At 35.0% G+C, this 16,576-nt stretch overlaps 1 pseudogene; it reads left to right on the forward strand.

Moving 5' to 3' along the window:
- The first annotated feature begins 6,968 nt into the window (after positions 1-6,968).
- LOC132719887 (fatty acid synthase-like) overlaps positions 6,969-16,576 on the forward strand; it is a 33,071-nt pseudogene continuing 23,463 nt past the window's right edge.

Here is a 16,576-nt window from a genome sequence, read left to right on the forward strand (position 1 = left end):
TAAAAAAATATAAGCTAAAATTGTTTGAAATAATAATAAATTGGCAATTGAGACGAAATCTATAGGTAACATGTTTGTCATTTTAAATTTCATAACCCTGCATGACGTATTTATTAGTCTGTTGCAAGACAGTTTGGTGTATCGGTAAAAACTCTTTCATGCAGGATCTTTAAATTACTCTATTGACAAAATAAGATTTTGCATTTCTTAACCATTTAAGTTTTCGTAAAATTAATATGAATACTTATTACAGATGTATTTTCGCCTTAAGTCTATCTTGTGGAGTTCTGACGAAAATAGTAACTAATACGCACACCGTCGTGTTATCACGAGTTCGTTTCGAGAATCAAAAGAAGGGACGGAAAATAACGAGGGGTTAGAGTCGATTACTTCTAATCCAGTTACCTCTCTGGCGTGGGTTCGATCCCCGGGAGATGCTTTGGTAGTTTGGCGCGAAGGAAGGTAGTCTAGTACTGATGTAACTCTCCAGGAACAATGGTTAGGAAACTACCCGCCTAAATGACTGAAATACTGTTAGGAAAAGGCGTAAAATGAAATAAAAAAAAAAAAAAAAAAAGTTTTACCAGAAGATTATCGCACCATCTGATATACCTAAGAATTCCGGTTACCCTCCACGGTATCTTGAATAACGTCAAAGTTATATGTATAAATATTACTTAAATCGAGTAACATTCTCTTTGACGTTATATAAAAAGGTCACATGGGTTGGCTAAATAAGAAGAGGTGTTCAAATTTAATTTCAGTACATTTTTATTTTTTGTTAGCCATTGAAATAATAATGTATATAGGACTTTCAAAAACAGTTATTAGCGGGCGCTATGGTGCAGTGATTTTGGTCACAGCAAAAATTCCTTACTCTACTACCATCTACACATTAATTAAAGCTGTTCATTCCTGGAAGTTTAAGCAAAATCTGCCATCCGGTTTAAGAGGAGTTGCGTTCACAAAATTTTATATGGCATATAGTGAATTAATCAACAAAGGGCCATAATTCTGTTAAATTTGGTCGCAGCAAAAATTCCTTCCTTTACTGCCATCTACACATTAAGGTTCTTCATTCCTGGAAGTTTAAGCAAAATCTGCCATCCGGTTTAAGAGGAGTTGCCTTCACAAGATTTCGGGACGTTCAGACGGACGGACAGACGTACGGACGGACGGACAAGTGCAACGCTATATGCTCCACACTTTGTGGGGGCATAAAAACACATAAAAAACATAAAGAAAAAAAGGCTTATCCTTATGCATTAAAATATTTTGATTACTAAAATCTATGAATTACTGAATTTGTCTACTTTGAATATTTTGCATATTTGACAACCCTTTTGGTAATTTACATCGATAGTAAGTGTAAAGGCCCGGTCACACCGCAAGAACTTTGCTGGAGCGTTCCTTGAACGGTAGGGAGAGAGGACCGAATTTCGACCGAATGCTCGTCACCGCACACAAAATGGGAAAAAAATCGAAAACGGGTGTTGGCCTGAAGCCGGCGTTGCAATGGCGCTGGCTTAACGGTAGCGAGCGTTGGTTTAGCGGTGACGCGAGCGTTGATAAAGCGGCGTTCTGCGCACGCGGGCGTTGGCTCGGTTGGAGTTTAAAGTTGGTTTAGCAGTATACCGCTGTTGATTACGGAGCTGAATGGATAGCTTTGATCATTCCTCAGCTCCACCATCAGCTTGTCATACAGTCCATGTTCAGGCCTTTGAAGTACCTACTGTCTGATCCACACAACTCTGTCTCTCCTTCTCTCTCAACAGCTTGTTGCAATCTGAGGAGGTTCTGATTCTGCTGCTGGACTAATGCACCAATCATAGCAAGTCTCTCAGCATCCATGATAATACAGTTTAACTGTAACTTTGAGCAAATTCGATGTAAATGAGGTCTGCACGCAAAGGCAGCTTGAATCCAAATGGGCTCTTGGTCCATTTCTCCCCGTTATTATAGCTAAATTCTGGTCCCGCTCCGACACCTCCATACCAACGCCAAACCAAAGTTCATCACCGCAATGGATCGCTGCTTCAACGCCCAACACCGTTTCAGCAACCCCGTGTCCGCTCGTAAAACGCTAACAACCGCTCCACCATAGTTTGTGCAACGTTTAATCACCGCCCGGGCAAAGCTGGCGAAGCACCAGTGGACCAGCGTTCAAGATTTCTGCGTTAGTCTAGCGGGTGCAAAAGTCCACGAACTTGCGTCTAGCGGTACCAAACTTTGACTGGGCGTTGTTGGAGTGGTGGTGACTTTTGCCGGAGCAGAAAAGTATCCGCTCCTCACCGCTCGCAATATTTTGTGCAGCTCAAAACTTTCGGAGCGGTAGGAGGGACCATAAGCGGTGACCGAGCGTATACGGCGTTGCCTAAACGGAGGCCAACTTCTGGTGAACGGTAACGAGCGGTGATGAATTCTTTTCACCGCTCCAGGAACGCTCCAGCAAAGTTCTTGCGGTGTGACCGGGCCTTAAATTATTATTCCCTTGTTCCCTTGACAATAGACCTTGCTTGACTTCTTGTCTCAGGATTAATTAAACCCCATTCACCTCCAACCCCATTCACTTCCAAGTATTTTCGAGCCACATACTGTGATAACAGGGAACGTGTTTAAATGTTTGACTATGTAACAAAAGAGAAATTAGCAATCTGATTTATATTCAAGGGCTACGCCCTCTCGTACTCTCGTAAATGTAAGGGAGATTAATCTGAAGGTATTGTATACTCTTTGTGTTGTGATTAGTTTCCCTTTACAGGAAATGTTGCACTTTAAGTCTTATTTAAGGAGCATATGAAGCCGTGCAAATTGATGCATGCATACTTATAAGAAATGTTCAATGCCTTGTTTATAATTTATGTGAAAAACATAATTTTCGTCCAAGGCATTAAGAAATGATTCCTTTGCTTGGAACCGATACTTAAGTTACGAAAAAGGCAATTTATGCATTTTCTTAACTTTGATTTTGATAAGAAATAACATCCACATCGGTTTTCTTAAAACCCAAGTCTATTTATAGCTAGGTGCGCGTACAAATGTGAATTCATATTTGCATTTACCCTGTGCGGTTCCCCTTTTATGATTTACTGTTACAAAAACAAAATATCTTTATACAGTAAACACAAATCGCTGCTTATACTGTAGGCAGACGATATTTTAAGCCTTTTACTGGCTATTTATATACTGATTGTCACCCTATCATTTGTAGGTCAATGCAGGGTCTTTCAAATAGAACTATACTAGAACTACACTATACATGTATCTTAGTTTTTAAGTCATTTTGAAAGTAAAGCTTTATAAATTATTTTGTTTTACACTAGTACATACCTCATTTGATATGAATTTATGAATAACCAGCGTTTGTTTGTTTGTTTGTTTGTTTTGTTTTGTTTTGTTTTTGCTGGGTTTTTTCTTCTTTTGTTTCTTTTTTTAAGTCCAATGAACGTAAAGATATTTTTTGCAATATATACCTTTTTTATACGGCAGTTAGTAAATCTCAACTATTCTATAATTCAAATGAGTACAAGTTTCGTAAATCTTTACGCCACATATCAATATGTCAATAGTCATTTTACTTTAACATTGAAATGTTGAAATGTACTTTAAAAAAGAATTGTTAAAAGAGCCGCGCCATGATAAAACCACAGGCACGAGTATCGGACCTGGGAAGAAAAAATATGACCAGATTGATAAAAAAAAACCTGTGTTCATCTTAAAAGTGTCAAAAAACAACCCCAAAAAAATGTAAATAATGACCCCCTTTAAAATATACTATAAGTTAAGAGAAGGCCGGAAACTCCAGATTCGAGCCTACGAGCAAGGGATTCATTTCCCGGGCCGTTGTGAAAACAATTGGCCAGACAATCAAAAAAAACTTTTATCACTATTTCACGTTTATATTAAGCTTCAAAATGAGACCAACCCCAAGTCTCTAGCCCTTCCTGTTCATGAAATATCTATCAGGAAACGAGCGACTTCGTGCTAAAAATCCTTGGTAGACAGAATTGCGGCACAACAATTCGGTACGTAAACATAGACTAATACATGTATGTCAGATGACTACGGGTCAAAATTACTTGAATTTACGAAATAATATTACTAAATACATTAAGTTGGACCACTCACAACCGTCAGTAGCATCTAATACACACGAGATTCGAGTTTCAAACATTTACACGGTCGTTCAATCGCTTTCTACGCCATTAGGCATCTTGTGTGAAACGTTGCGGTTTTCGTTGCTATTGGCCAATCAGAAGACTCGTTACAAAATATCGAACAGCTGATTGACAATGGCGTAGAAAGTAATCTAAAGACCGTGGAAAGGTTTGAAATTCGAATTTTGCGTGTATCAGATGCTACTGACGGTTGTGAGTGGTCCAACCTAATGTATTTAGTAATATTATTTAGTAAATTCAAGTGATTTTGACCCATACTCAGCTGACATACATGTATTAGTCTATGTTTACGTACCGAATTGTTGTGCCGCAATTATGTCTACCAAGGATTTTTAGCACGAAGTCGCTCGTTTCCTGATAGATATTTCATGAACGGGAAGGGCTAGAGACTTGGGTTGGTCTCATTTTGAAGCTTAATATAAACGTGAAATAGTGATAAAAGTTTTTTTTGATTGTCTGGCCAATTGTTTTCAACAACGGCCGGGGAAATGAATCCCTTGCTCGTAGGCTCGAATCTGGAGTTTCCGGCCTTCTCTTAACTTATAGTATATTTTAAAGGGGTCATTATTTACATTTTTTTTTTTTTTTTTTTTTTTTTTGACACTTTTAAAGATGAACACAGGTTTTTTTTTATCAATCTGGTCATATTTTTTCTTCCCAGGTCCGATACTCGTGCCTGTGGACAAAACCAACATAATGGGTTTGCGACAAGCATGGATCCAGACAAGCCTGCGCATCCGCGCAGTTGCTGTTCGCTTACAAACCCTATTACAAGTAGAGAAACTGATAGCGAACAGCATGGATCCTGATAAGACTGCGGGAATGTCTTGAATCATGCTGGTCGCAAACCTACTATGTTGGTTTTGTCATGAGGCGGCTCAAATTATCATGCATCGATATGCTGTAAAATATCTAGGACAATCTTTACACGAGTAACGCATCATTAAAGCATTTATAATATGACCTTCAACTGAGCATGACGGGACACTGACCATGATATTCTCGTGTTCGAATGCGCACGACTTTATCATTTCATCGTGCATTTACTTCTCTAATGATTTGATTTATTTTTCATTTATACTTGAGATCTCATCCGGTAAAGACGCTCGCAAAATTGGTTGGTAATTTACGCTTACATTGATGTAAAGGTAAGAAAGAATTTGAAAGCAAATGTGTAATTTTTATTTTGGTTTTTTACTTTTAAAAATTTACAGTATAGGTCGTAGATTTAAACAAGTGGATAGTGCATGAAATGCAACTTTTTTTCTTTATTTTTCTTCTTTTTTTTTTTTTTTTTTTGGTGGGGGTGGGAGGGTAACAAAAAAATATCAAACGTTATATATATAGAGGATATTGAATGAGTGTAGGTTTAATACTAAATTTATTGAACGAGTTGAATAAAATCATATTATGCGAGCCTCTGGCGAGCATAATATTGTTTTATTCAACGAGTTCAATAAATTTAGAATTGAATCTACACGAATATAATATTCTATTTATCACATATATAAAATAAGAACGGTAAACTGTTATCAAGAGTCATTTTTCTTTGACGCGCCTATAGTGTAACGCTAACATTGGCGCGCTTTAACGCTATGTTTATAGCGCAAATGACGTGACGTCAAAGTGTTATTACACTAGTGTAATATCGTCTAGTGTAATACCGTTTTTATTAAATGGCTTTATTACACTCCTGCGCCTCGGTTTATGTGATAAATTATAATATCCTTCCTTCCAAGTATTGCTTTCTCAGGTGTAAATATGCATAATGCAAGCCTGTGATTTAAACATATTTTATTGCCAAAAATAAGACATATACAGACATGTAGACAGTAACAATACAATGACATGACATATTTGGCAAAAGGGTTGACCCACAAGTTCTCTCAACATTAGCAACGGGTCTTCCCTGATGCAATAAATTACAATAACATATTTTACAAGAATGACTATATATCACTTAGATAGAAGTAACAAAACTCACACATGTCTGGGACATAAGATAATTATCTTATATGTCCCAGCACATATATATGGTACTTGGCTTTAAAAAAAAGATTTTAGATAAGAAAGAACAATAAAAATGATTGGGTGTACATGTTCTCTAGCTTGAATAGTGTTTAACGATATTAACTGATTTTTATATGATTTGCGTATCATTGACTTAGAAAACATGTACATTTGCCAAATATAACAAAAACAAACAGAATGCAAATAGATTTTGAGAAAATGAAATATAGAAGGAAAAGAAAGAAGAAAAAAATGCAGGCTGTTGTAATAAGAACCTTATTGAATTACTATCAGATATAATATCAAGTTAAATGAACTGTTAATACACTTAAAATTCACTCGCCATACATATAATAACCATTGTCATAATTTAACCAACTTAAGTTTGTAAATGCTCATTAATAAACATAAACCTATACCAATCAAAGTCGTGTGTATACTTAAATGTTAACTATTTTAGCATGTTAATTTATTGTGTAACTTATTTTGCTGTTTAAAAAATGATGCCATTTCGAAGTCTAGATTCTCAATCATTTCTATAGGAGGGTCTTTTTAAAAAGATTGGGTTCGAAAAAAACGGTAGTAAATGTAGCTCAGATATGAGACAGAGAACCTTTAACTCGTCTGACAAGTTGTTTACAAAATTACCATAAACTACTGCGGTGGTGTGGTGTTTCCAGTATTCATTTAACAGTTATTTTACCTTAAAATCGATTCAATTCATCAAGCAAGAAAATCAACGCGCGTTTTCCCGCCACAATGTCATAAAAACTCATGCTTGATTTTCATTGGCTGTTGGAAATCGTCCTACATCGCACCATACGAGTTTAGGGAGAGGTCAGCTCACATAAACAAAAACATGCCACGAGTAAATTTCATCAGTATTTTCATTTACAAATTTGCTACGGATAAGACAGCACGTATTTTCAAGGTAAATATTGTATTTTATAATAAAATTCAACATGTTTAACAGAAAATAACCAATGGTTTATGCAGGAGTAGCGTCTTTCTATTTTTAGAAAATGAAAGTAGACATGTTTGAGGTTGGGAGAATTACTTTTTTTGACAACTTTCTGTCAAAAGCAAAGAAAATTAACGATAAAAAATATGTAAAAATGAAACTTTGTCTTTGAAACTTTTCTTCGCCAAGAAAGTTGAAGAAACTAGCATAAAATACTGCTGTTACTCCTAATCAGGGCTAATACAGTATACTGCCAGTTGGTTTCCATTTCGCATTTTACAGCATGTCACAGATATTTAACTGTTTAAAATTAAACCCAGAAGTGACGTGTTTTAAAAAAATCTTACCACAAAAAAAATCCGAACACAAGTCAACATATGCAGCACTAATTATTGATTAATAGAATTTAGATCTATTTTTTTTTTTATTTTATTTTATTTTTTTTTACTTTTTTTTTTTTTTTTTTTTTTTTTTTGAATAAATGTTAGTTCCATCATATTTCTGCTAGTTCTGGCATCCAAAACTTTATAAGCTGCTTTTGTACCATTTTTTCCCCGTCAGATGATGTCCTGTTATAGTAGACAACGGGTATGCTGACCGAAGACCTTTATATTATGTAGGCCTAATTAAGCTAATATTTTGAGTATTGCTATATGTATTCTGTTAAAATCATGTCATGAAAGATTGGGGAGATACCTTATGAAAGGGTAATAACTATATCATATGAAATATATTAATAAAATATATTGACAGTAAAAATTATATTTAACACATATAATCCTATATGGTCAATCTTTGAAAGAGGTAACGTTGTAACAATTGAAATGCCTCTGCATGGTATTTAACATACATTGTATTATATGTATATATGAGTACTGTATGTGAACAGAATCTAATGTTCTTGAACAAAATATTATTCTGCATATTTTTTAAGTAGGTTTTTATCCGTTTAGCAATTATTTCGTACATGCACCATTTTATTTTAGGGCAATTATAACTACGTACCATATTTATTTCATACAATTAAGCATTTTAAAAGTTTTCTTTTTAAAATTTAAACAATGATTTTTGCAGCAGATGTACAAGTATAGCTTTATACACTTTGAATAAAGTCTTTTAGTTTTTTGGATAGTTTTTATGTCACACCAACACAGTATAGGTTATATGGCAACTTTCCACCTTTAATGGTGGATGAAGACCTCAGGCACCCGAGTAGAACCACCGAATTTCCGTAAGCTTGCTGGATAGCTTTCTCACATGTAAATCCGGCAATGCTTGCGCTGCTCAATCAGAATCAGATGTCAACTTTAGGTTTTTAGTTGAATGTATTGGTTTCAATTTTTTCAATGACTACAATAATTTGACAATTGTGAATTTTCAGATACATTTTGGCTCTGTGAATAGGGCTTCAAAACTGCTTGAAAAAAACAAAATACTATACAGTACATGAATTTATATGTGAAACCTTACATTCTGTACATTCAGGTTTAAAGTATTGACTGATAAAATTTATAACTCGGAAGGGAGAATTCACAGACAGAAGATGCCAGCTAGGAGCTTTGAGGAAGCCCCTGTATTTGATGAGATGCATGCCGGCGATGGAGATGCTGGGGTAAACATGATGGCAGCATCATCACAACATGAACAAGTTGGTGCAGGAGCATGTAAAGAACAAAGTGGAGAAGTTGTGATCAGTGGTGTGTCATGTCGGTTGCCACAATCAGACAATATGGAAGAATTCAGAGAAAATCTGATGTCAGGTGTTGACATGGTAACAGAAGATGATTCTAGATGGACTCCTGGTAAGAACTTGTTAATAATTTACATATTTTCAAAAGATAACGAGTAAGAAGTATAGGTATTCTGTTAATGATCTTTTTGTTTGTCTGATTTGTAAACAAATCAGTTTTTGCAATTTATATATCACAACAGTTCATATATTCAGTATAAATGATATTGCAATGTAAACAATTCTGTTCTGTTTTGTACATATTGTGCATATTTCATTCCTAGGCATGTATGGTTTGCCAAAGAGAAGTGGAAAATTGAAGGATCTTTCAAAATTTGATGCCTCATTCTTTGGTGTGCATCCAAAACAAGCTAACAGTATGGATCCCCAATTAAGGATTTTATTGGAAGTTACTTACGAAGCTATAGTTGATGCAGGTTTGTGTTGTCATATTGATCTATTTTGTTTGATCAGCATTATAATTATCTCGTAAGGTCAAGAAAACAATTTTGTCTCTAGCTTTTGCTATACTAGGTAGATAGTTACGGCGGGTGATATAGCTCGGTCTGTCAGACTGTTTCTGTTGTACCTTTTAATTTTTAGCTCACCTGTCACAAAGTGACAGGGTGAGCTTTTGTGATCGCTTTTCGTCCGGCGTCCGTCCGGCGTCCGTCGTCCGTCCGTCGTCCGTAAACTTTTACTTTAAATGACATCTCCTCATAAACCACAAGGCCAATTTCATCCAAACTTCACAGGAATGTTCCTTTGGTGGTCACCTTTAAAAATTGTTCAAAGAATTTAATTCCATGCAGAACTCTGGTTGCCATGGCAACCGAAAGAAAAAACTTTAAATATCTTCTTTTAAAAAACCATAAGAGCTAGAGCTTAGATATTTGGCATGAAACATCTTCTAGTGAGTGTCTACCAAGTTTGTTCAAATAAAAGCCCTGGGGTCAAAATTGGCCCCGCCCCGGGGGGTCATTGATTTTCCCTATATGCATATAGTAAAAACTTAAAAATCTTCTTTTAAAGAACTCAAAGAGCTATGGCTAAGATATTGAGCATCAAACATGTTCTAATAGGTGTCTACCAAGTTTGTTCAAAGAAAAGCCCTGGGGTCAAAATTGGCCCCGCCCCAGGGGGTCATTGATTTTCCCTATATGCATATAGTAAAAACTTAAAAAATCTTCTTTTAAAGAACCAAAAGAGTTAGAGCTAAGATATTTAGCATGAAACATGTTCTAATAAGTGTCTACCAAGTTTGTTCAAATAAAAGCCCTGGGATCAAAATTGACCCCGCCCCGTGGGGTCATTGATTTTCCTATTATATGCATATAGTAAAAACTTAAAAAATCTTCTTTTAAAGAACTCAAAGAGCTATGGTTAAGATATTTAGCATCAAACATGTTCTAATAGGTGTCTACTAAGTTTGTTCAAATAAAAGCCCTGGGGTCAAAATTGGCCCCGCCCCGGAGTTCATTGATTTTCCTTATATGTGTATAGCAAAACTTAAAAAATCTTTTTTGAAAAAAAAACCAAATAGCTAGAGTTAAGATATTAAGCATGAAACATCTTTTAGTGAGTGTCTACAAAGTTTGTTCAAATAAAAGACATGGGGTCAAAATTGGCCCTGCCCCGGGGTCATTGATTTTCCTTATATGTGTATAGCAAAAACTTAAAATCTTCTTTGAAAAAACCCAAATAGCTAGAGTTTAGATATTAAGCATGAAACATATTTTAGTAAGTGTCTACAAAGTTTGTTCAAATAAAAACCCTGGGGTCATAACTAGCCCGGCCCCAGGGGTGTCATTGTTTTTAACTATATGTGTATAGTAAAAACTTTTAAAAAATCTTCTTTTAAATAGCCCAATGAGCTAGAGCTTAGATGTTTAGCATGAAACATCTTCTTATGGGTGTCTACCAAGTTTGTGCAAATAAAAGCCCTTTGGTTAAATTGGCCCTGCAACGTTTGGGGGGTTGGGGGGGCCTATATACAGGTGAGCGACCTCAGGGCCATCATGGCCCTCTTGTTATGTTTTTTATGATTCTGTAAATTTACATAAAAAGTGAATTGTTGCATTTTTGTTCTACATGGCATATTCCTTGATTCAAATACCGTTATTTTACTAACTACGCAGCAGTGACTTCAAACTTCTTATACTTTTTGTTTGAACATCTATCTGGCATTTATCTAATCCTGCGCTTCAACATTAACATTAAAAAATTACTCGTAGGCTTAAAATAAAAAAGAAAATTTGTTTCTTTTCTTGAATATGCTATAAATCGCACATTGTTGTAAAAAATTATTTATAACCACATTTTCACTTTCACTTATGAAAATAGTGCAACTTTCAGTTTTCTCATTGTGATATATATATAGCATTATATTTACTCAAAATAAACAAATATTTTCTATTTACTTGGTGTAATATTAATGATCTCTTTCTCTGTGTAGGATTGAACCCAGACAATATTAGGGGAACAAAGACAGGTGTGTTTATTGGGGCTAGTGCATCAGAGAGTCATGAGGCGTGGTCTATGGATGTAGAAGATACTGTAGGATATGCAATGACAGGGTGTACACGTTCAATGTTTTCCAACAGACTCTCGTATTTCTTTGATTTTAAAGGTTTGTATTCACTTACCATAATTCTTTTGATATTTCTCAACCTCTGCTCTGGAGCATCTTTATTCATTATTTTAAAAACCGGCTGCTTCAAGGCCTTTAAAACTGTTGAAGTAGCTGTAGTGGAAAATGTGGTGGTTTTGGTAGTTTTCACTCTGGATCACAGCAGTAAGCCACATTGAATTTACCAGAGCACAGTTCAGCTACCGCATCGTTCCTGGGCATGCTGTCAAACCGTTTACCAGTACTAGTTGCCCTCACAAGGAACTGATTACTTCTGTACTTGCCAGAGCAGAGGTACAGTGCAAATGATGGTAAAAAAGGGATGATCAATCACAACGAAAGTGACCTACATGTCCGGTAATCAAATCTGGGTCACCCGATTTACAGTCCAGCCCTCTACCTATTGAGCTAACTGGACAACTTTCAAGTGGAAAAATATACTTGTGGCCTTTATATATGGGTTCTATTCTTTTCCAGGGCCCAGTTACACTATTGATACAGCATGTTCATCAAGTTTATTGGCCCTGGACCAAGCATTACACAGTATTCGCAGTGGGCATTGTGATGCAGCAATTGTAGGCGGGGCTAATCTGTGTTTGAAACCAGCTGTAGCTGTACAATTCATGAAGCTTGGCATGCTTTCACCTGAGGGAATGTGTAAATCCTTTGATATTGAAGGTTTGTACAGGATTCTAATTTTTGTATCTTTCAAATTACGAAATTCCTTTTCAAGGCCATTTTCTTTATTTTTATTTTTTTTTATTTCTATTCAGTTTAAACTTTAACATTCTAGAGTCATAATACTTTTCAGTTTCCTCAGGTACTGTTGGGTCTGGTGCTGAAATAGGTTATTGATCCCACAGTATTAGGATTTGAATATCCACTCACCCAGTTGTCTATTAGACTGAAATGTTTTTTAATCACAAAGTCATAAATCACAAAAGTCATATAAAACGGTGGTTTCAAGGGAAAGGGCTGTCTCTCGTACATGTTATTTTTAATTAGATTTCAGTTAGTCAAATACATAAATATACATGTAGTAAGGAAATTTAATTTCTGAACTGTTTACCTAAACTTATATTATAAAGTTACTGACAATACATTTATATATCAAAACAGTTAGTTGAAAATGTCATAGAAAAAAGACTTCCAGTTCTATGTTATAATGCTATTTTAGATGTAAATTTTCACTAAAGAACACTGTTTTCAGGAAATGGATATTGCAGAAGTGAAGGCATAGTAGCCATCTATCTACAGAAAGAATCTAGTGCTAAACGTATTTACTGTAATTTAGTTCACTCAAAAACAAACAGTGATGGAAACAAACAGCAAGGTATGCTTATTTGCTGTGTGTTTAGTTATTTTTCTAGTCAAATGTATATTTTGTTTGCTTAAGCACCAGTTTTTCAGCAGTATTTTAGTGTACAAATGAGTTTTTTCCTGTGTGGCAAGGAAGATTCGATTTAAAATATAATTATAAGCTCCCAAAAGGTACAGTAGTAGCAGGTACTTGTTATTGCTAGACCTGGCACACATTTAATTCATACACTTGGAAGATACTGTGTACTGTAGTGGTAAAGAGTTTTCATTTATTTATAACACTGATGGGCAGATACCTAACAAGGGTTCTGGTACCCAAGTTGACCTGTTTATCTGTAAGTTTCAGTGCCTCGCAAATATGTGTCCACATAGTGTATGTATAACATCATTTAAGAAAAAAAGTTAATGCTGTTGGAGATATTCTTGTCAACCAAAGTCCTTGACGTATAAAACAAAACAGAGCCTCATGACAATCCAAAATATAATTGTCACTATTGTATGTAGCTCACTTGATGAAATAAATTTTCATCTCACACAAGAATAAACAAATATACTTTATATATTTGGTGAACTTATTATTAGCTCAACTATTCTGATAATAGGAAGAGCTATTGTATTCACACAGGCATTGATGTCTGCGTTAATATGCTCTGGTTAATTTTTTGCATGCGAGTTGGTATTCTCTTAAACTGCTAAAGGGAATGGTTTTAAACTTCACACACTTATTTCACTACTTTAAAATATACATAATAGGAGGTCACTACTCAAGGCCCATAACTCTAACATGGATTTTGACAGAATTACGGTCCTTTTTGAATTTAGAAAAATTCTGAATTATCGAGACTAGTATTTTACTATCGAGCATTGAGAATAGAAAAGTCGAGCCTGTTGTCCTATCATAGAGCTCTTGTTTATTTGGAGGAAAATTGTCTCGGAGACAACTCCAGGGCAAACGCCCAATTCTTTGATAAACCTGAATATTAAGGATGATACAGTATGTTTGTATCTAGTTTATACTTGATGAAAAAATTATAGATACAAGAACCTAAACTTTATACAATACATAGGTACAAATTAAAGGTCCAATGCAAAATTGTATGTCCTTGTTTTATTTTGATATATGCATTATTCACACATAGGTATAAGTGTTTAAATCGTTTGTATACTTTGGAATTCATGATAATTTTATATTTGATCATCATTTAATACCATTGGCAATATTTCTTCTCATTATAGTTATTATATTTTGAACTAATTATGTCACATATTTTAGGTATAACATTTCCATCTGGAGATATTCAGAAGCGATTGCTACAGGAAGTATACAGCGAGGCATGCATAGATCCCACCCAGGTGTCTTACGTGGAAGCCCATGGGACTGGCACCAAGGCTGGTGATCCTCAAGAAGTGAACACAATTTGTGATGTATTCTGCAAGGGCAGAAAGGGGTCTCTACCCATTGGATCAGTGAAGTCAAATATGGGTCATTCAGAGCCTGCATCAGGTATTGAATACTGTGGAGTGGTGGCCTAGTGGTTAAGGTGTCTGCATCTCACCCTGTGGATCATGGGCTCGAGCCCTAATCTGGTCACAACCATGTTTCTCCATATGATACCAGTACTGGTTGGTTTCCAGGATGCAGACTCAAAGTGATTAATACATGTATAAGTTGCAAGAACTTGTTTTGCAATCAAGCTTAAATAGATACATGTATGTTTAAACCAAATCTATTTAATTCGTAGCTTGACTAAAAATTGATATTTATAGGGAGAACTATTCTACTCAAACAGATACATTGTTTTTGCACAAACTTCATTAAGTTTAAGTACCACCAATTTTTTTAATACTAACCTTTTGAGTTATTGCTTTGAAACATAGGAAATTCCTTTACTATGAATTTTTCACCCATTTCTAAGATAGTGCATATATATGTAGTTCTTTCTAGGATTTTGACAAGATTATTCCCTAATTTTTCGAATTTACAATTTTTATTTTCAGGTCTAGCTGCTGTTGCTAAGGTGATTGTTGCTATGGAGGAAGAAATCATCCCTGGTAACCTACATTATAACTCCCCAAACCAAGATATTCCAGGTTTGTCAGATGGACAATTAGAAGTTGTGGGTCAGAACAAGAAAATGGATGTTGGGCTGGTTGGAGTGAATTCATTTGGATTTGGAGGGTCTAATGTCCACACAATTCTTCGGGCAAAAAAGAAAATTGAAAATACTGCATGTAAGGAGTGTGAGAAGAAAAGACTATTTTTGTATTGTTCAAGGTCAGAGGAAGGTTTGAAGGAAACTTTAGAAAAAGTCAGACGTCATGAAAGTGATCTTTATTTACATTCTTTAATGAATGAATCCACCCATTTGCCATCTGCCACACATCCCTATCGGGGTTATACAGTACTTAATGGCTCAGATGAAATAAATATCCAGGTAATAATATTTTTGTGGACTGTTATTATCATACAGTTTTTCTGCAGCTTAATCTTCTGGATGCATGATTTTGTTATATACAGTTGTGTTAAGTTTAGATATATTTATAAATATAAGCATATCAAGAGTTCATTTCAACACTACACTAACTCATTGTATTGAAAGAACAAGATACTACCATTTTGCTTTGAATTTTCATTTACAGCTTGACTATTAGAAGAATATTTTGAGCTACATATACAATTTGGTGTTGATTTAACACATTTTATTGGGTTTTTCCCACAACATCACATAATAATCTCATTAAGCATTAAAAGTATGTCATTATTGTAGCTCTGACCAAGACCATTAACTCTAGCATAAATTTTCACAGAGTTCTCCCCCTTTATGAATTTAAAAAAAAATCCTGCCCCGCTCTTGTTTAACTGTCAAAACACTTAAGTATTATAAGTCAAACACGCTGTCTGCTTGAAAGCTTTTGTTTTTAAAACATTTAACATATAATTTTACTTTTATTCTAGGCTTACTTATTAGGTAGGTAATAATTATCATATGAAAACTAAAATATTTTTGTGTTCTTGATGTGCAAACTAAAATTTTCGAGTACAGAAATAAAGGTATAGAAATTTTAACTACTTTATTATGTTGCATTGAGCACAAATTATGTACACTTTTTTGTGTTTTTCAGAAAATCAGTTCCGAAATGCGTCCAGTATGGTATGTGTTTGCTGGAATGGGGACACAGTGGCATGGTATGGGTAGGAAAATGATGGAGATTGACACATTCAAGTCCTCAATATTACGATCAGATGCTGTTCTTAAACCATATAACTTGAACTTGTTTGATATGTTAATGAATGGCGACGAGTCTACCTTTGAAGATACAGTCAACTCCTTTGTAGGAATAGCTGCAATCCAGGTAAGATACATTTGTATATTGCTGTATACAAATAGATCTTGAACTCGGCAAATGTGTTGTTTTTTTTCTCAGCTAATCCATAAATACAAACAAACTTTTACCATTATATCTTCATGGTACATTACTCGTCATAATAGATTAGTCAACCTGTTGCGCTAATTTTCGAAGCTGTAACTGTAAAAGTTTGTTTGTACCTACAGATTAGCTGGGAAAATCTGAATAATATTAATTACGGAGTTAGTTTATGTGCAAAAGGTTGTCCATTTGACACCTTTTTGTCAAGACCTTGTTTGCTGAACCAATGTGGGCTTTCGCGTTTGTTTTTATGGTCCCAGAAAAAGGTACAATATTTTGAAGGGATCAATTAGTCACAGTTTGTACTTAATTTTTGTACA

The sequence above is a fragment of the Ruditapes philippinarum genome, unplaced genomic scaffold (assembly GCF_026571515.1).
Source record: "Ruditapes philippinarum isolate M1 unplaced genomic scaffold, ASM2657151v2 ctg148_1_1_1_1, whole genome shotgun sequence".
Lineage (NCBI taxonomy): Eukaryota > Metazoa > Mollusca > Bivalvia > Venerida > Veneridae > Ruditapes > Ruditapes philippinarum.